Source organism: Etheostoma spectabile, unplaced genomic scaffold (assembly GCF_008692095.1).
Source record: "Etheostoma spectabile isolate EspeVRDwgs_2016 unplaced genomic scaffold, UIUC_Espe_1.0 scaffold00019494, whole genome shotgun sequence".
NCBI classification, from domain to species: Eukaryota; Metazoa; Chordata; class Actinopteri; order Perciformes; family Percidae; genus Etheostoma; species Etheostoma spectabile.
Genome location: NW_022604952.1, coordinates 2,551 through 7,448, shown reverse-complemented (window position 1 = coordinate 7,448; position 4,898 = coordinate 2,551). Strand labels below are relative to the sequence as shown.

The window sequence follows — 4,898 nt, the reverse complement described above, 5'->3', positions numbered from 1 at the left end:
TGTTTTACAAAAACTATTTTAGACATGTCAATTAGCAAGCAAACCAGAGCTTTTTGCAACATTTACATTCTAATTTTGGCATGTAATTAGCACATAAAAACCTCTGAGAATTTCCCAAAAGGAACAATTAGACCGTACAGTATTATACTAATTACTAACCTCTGGACATAATAGTTGCAAACTGCCAAGTCTGACACTCTGACACTTGAAACAACCAAATAAGTCAATTCTTGACTACAGATTCAAAGTTGCTGCCATAGTCTCAGATTACCTGATCTATCTCCACATTAGATAACCACTTAACTGTGCACACCTGTGCATTCTTGTCAAACATATTACCATCCTCATTTGGCACGGGGCTGTTTTATGTGAACCTGTTAAAAGTTTCTCCGTTGGTAATAGTGCAACAACCTAGACCTTGACCCTTATTTACTGCAAGTCTGTGTCCATTATTCTCAATAAGAGTAAATGTATAACGTGATTTTAACAAGTCTTGGTTGTATTGTTGAGTCAGGAGTTAAAGTTCAGTGCAAATGTGGAAACCAAAGACCAAGGTCACAAAAACAAAAGCACTTTTATTGCAAAGATAACAAGAAACAGACTGTGGTGCATCACACTGTGAAAAGTAAAAAGTTTAAGGATGGTCTTAATTCACATTGCAAAAATATGAATCACTCGGCCATAATCAACAGAGAATACAATGAATTTCATGCTACATTTTGTTGTTTGATTTTATAGCACAGTTTGGGAAAAATGCTTATTTGCTTAATACCAAGAGAAGAACCTCATGTTGGTCAATAGCTTCATATTTATCATATAAGATAAATGTGAAGCTACTGCCAGCAGCTGGTAAGCTAACCATCTGCTAGATGTATGTCACCCAATTCTCAACGGACCGATAGAAGAGTTGTATTGGTCTTCAAACTCTCAGCATGAAAGCAATTAAGCCCATATTTGAATGTCAAATATGATAAAAGGGTAATCACGGTCACCAATCACAAAAAAACATGCCATGATGTCTTCATGGCTTCTCTCATTTGTTGAAGAAGAGAAGATTGGTTATTCTGAGCACAACCTACTTGCAGCACTGTCAAAAGAGAAATGCAGCATTAGGAGGTTCAGTTTGTAATGAGACAGGGTCAGTCTTTGTTCTGAATGTAAGTGTGTTCTGCATGTTACCTTTGTAATTTTGTCCCACCGTGAAGCAATGGCAAGAAGTGCAGTAAGGCACACCACCCTAGGCCTGCTATCATGGGCATTAGTGGTACCTTCAAGGTCTTTTCTACAGATGAGGGGGAAGACAATGATCAACCCACTTTTTCTTACTTTACATCACTGACTGATTCATTATTTCATGTGTTGATTGCACTGATTGTGTGAACTGACCTGTTACTGCAACAATGAATTGCTTGCTGTGTCCTCCATAGATGGGGGACTCTGCTGTGCACTGATACGTGCCTTCATGCAAGCTTTTCTTCATTTTCTTGGCGGTTAGCCGGCTTGTTAAGCCGTCATTGGTCACCGAGAAGCCACCTGCTAATAGATCCACTGTGCTCCCATTTAGTTTCCAAGACACAGAAAACACAGGTGGATTGGCCCAGATATCACACTGCAGGACTAGCACTGCCTCTTCTTCTACTGCAACTTCCTCTGACCCAGAGAGCTGTGGGGGATCTGAAGAGGAACATTTTCAATTGTATTTTGCAGCCAGCAGTTTTAACAACGCTAATAGTATGCTTTTATAGATGACAATGTCAGTTTGTTGGTTGGCCCACCTCTTTGGTCCTGACTGAAATACTGTAATTAAATATTTACTATTACAGAAGGATTGCCATGCTTTTTTTGTACCGACCTTCATGGGTCCCTGAAGATGTATTCTAATAACAGTCCCTCTAAACCTAGATGAAGAACGTGGTAAACAGTGTTAAGCAAAAGCATGTTAGCTGATGTTAGCATTTAGCTCAAAGCACCACTGTGCCTAAGGCTGCCTGTAGACTCTTAATCTTGTTTTTTTCTTCTTCCTCAGTTTGTTACTGCAGCTGTTGCTTAACAAGCCACACAAGCAGGTCTGTGAGGCTGTGCTTAGGCTCTGCTAACATCAGCACGCTCACAATGACAATGCTCAGATGCTGATCTTTAGTGAGTGAGGTTTCACACGTTCATTGTCTTAGTTAATCACGTTAGCATGCATGCTAGAATGAAACACACAGTGTAGAGCTGAGACAGATGGGGATGCCATTTCACAAATCTTGAGTTGATAGTGACACTGGAAGAAAAGTCAGTGGATCACACAAATCAGTGGGCTCATCCTCTGGGAAGCATGAATATCTGCACAAAATTTCACAGCAGTTCATTTAATAGTTGTTGGGATACTTCCATGTGGACCAGAGTGGTGGACTGACAGACTGACATTGCCATCCCTAGCATGGCTTAAAATACAGTTGACCCAAATGCTTTATTTAAGTTATCAATTACAAGTAGCATACTTATCAACATAATTACAACATTCATTTAAAGGTACTCACATGTGACATTCAGGGTGACTGAGGCGGTAACTGTGGCGTTTTTGCTCAGGTGGCAGGTGAAAGTGGCACCATTGTCTTCATAGATGATGGGTGTAACACACACGCTGCTGTGACCTTTTTTATTTTCTTCTGTCAGACTGATGGCAGCACCATTCCTCTTCCATACCAACTCTTCATCAGCCTGACTCTCATGGTCGCCGTCAGACTGACATACCAGAGACACAGTCTTCTCCAGCTCTGTCTGTATAACACCCTCACTGTTGACTCCTGGGACAGACTGGATCTTGACACCTTAAGAAAAAAAAGGGGGAGAAGGTTGAGACTTTAAGAGACAGCTGAGTGAAGCGGTAACAGCTTAGACTGCACACAACAAAATCTTTTATCGGAATAATAATAATAAAAGAGGCCAATTCATTCTTGGTGACCAGACTTGCAAACAGGCTTACCTAATGTCTCGGTTGCACAGTACAGGAGGAAATGGAAAAGAAGGGGTCTGATCAACTTCATTTTACCCGTCCTCGGATGAACCTGCAAGTGAGGAAAAGATCATTGAAAAGAGCATTAATAAAAGATTTATTAAAAATTCTCATTTAATCAAAATTTACCAAAAGTCCAGCAATTTTCAACAACAAAAATATAAAGAAGCTCCAGACATGCAGCAGTGATAGACTCTGTCATTTGTTTGCATTAATTAAATCTACAGTATATAATGTTTTTACATTGCTTTGTGTTTCCTTTCATAATGCCTTCCATGGTTTACATAAAGTAGTATGAATTGTTGTTTTTTAGTCTCAGTTGTTTTTCTCCTTGTTAGACTACCAACATCTGTGACAAAAACAACAATACTTAACACATTTATCGTTTGTTTTTACCCACATTTTAAAGTATAGTATATTAGAGAATTAGAGAATTGTTTTCAAGCGTTGGTTTAAGAGTACAAAGTCTGAAAATGCTTTTCAAGGCAATTATTTTTCATGAAATCCTGCCATTTCATAGATTTTTGTTTTGCTTTCATATATTACACACAAGCACATTTGGTACAGTTCGACTCATCAATTGCATTTGTCATATCCAATTTAAAATATCTGTCATACAATAAGATTAAGCAGGAAAATCAATGTTACCAGAATATTGTATCCAAGAAAGGGAAACCAATTTTATTACATAGATTATGTTCTCCCCAGTGTTTTACAAGACTTCGAAGACTGAATTTTGCAACAATTGCCTGTTAGATCTGCCGTAAAATCATCCTTTTGGATAAAAACATTGCAGTCCATTATAGTTCGCTTGTTCACACTTATTAAAGTTAAAAGCAAAAATATGTGATTGTGGTTTGTTTAAAAGAAATATTAAGAGTTACTATTTTTTTTTTAGAAGCAAGTCATACCAGCAACACAGTACCAATGTTCTCTGGGTTTACCCTTAAATTAAACATAAAATATGTGAATAAAATGCATGATAGCGCTAAAGTTACCCCTTACCAGACAATGGTTATTTCTTCTTATTTCTTGTCCGTGTTTTCTTTGTTCTCCCTGTAAACATGAGGATGTGGAGGATTGTTCTAGCCTCTAGCTAACATATGCTTCATGTCCACACTCTTATAACTTTCTTCACTGTTTCTCAACGACTTTTTCATCATTCTCCTTTCCTGTTTGTGCCAACACCCTTTCAATCCTCCCACCCCTGATTTTTTTTTATTGTTTCATACTTCTAATGTGCAAACGCAAGGAAAGTCTTTTATTGGCTATAGTCATTACAATGGCACTAAAACGTCTTGAGTGTGTAAGCATTCAAATGCACATCTTGTGCTTTCTTCAAATTTTAGTTTTTAATAATTAAAGGTTGTTAAGCCCACAAGACAGTAATAATGCATTTGACAGTATAGTCCTACACATTTGTTGATGAAGCAAGTCACTGTTGTTGGGCTAAAATCCTGCCCTTCTAGATTCTTTCAGGAAGAAGGGTTCAAGTCCGTAGGTTGGATAAAAGAACGTTTATTACAATGGAATATGTTCCAGAGACAAGGTTAGGGAAAATTATGCATCCATAGCTCTCCCTAAATTTGTCTCACTCTTTTCCCTTTCTGGTTGATCTTATGTGCACAGGGGGGTTCAGTTGCTACCACGTGACATGTTTGTGCGTTGTGTTTTGTCTTCAGAAGGTTAGTGCCTAGCAGAGCTCGGCCTGCAAAACAGATACAGTCTGAGACTTCTACGGGAGAGGATTTTCACCCAAACACAAGACGTGTCCCTAACCACCCTTGGCCCTGCTTTTTCCTGCTTTTCAGGCCAGATGATTGACAGTAAGCAGAGACTAAATGTATTAATAAAAAATAAGTCATCAACAGCATTTTTGGCATAAATGGAGAGCAAA

At 38.4% G+C, this 4,898-nt stretch overlaps 1 pseudogene; it reads right to left on the bottom strand.

Moving 5' to 3' along the window:
* Positions 1–949: 949 nt before the first annotated feature.
* On the bottom strand, positions 950–4,162 carry LOC116684697 (transmembrane and immunoglobulin domain-containing protein 1-like; annotated as a pseudogene).
* Positions 4,163–4,898: the final 736 nt, after the last annotated feature.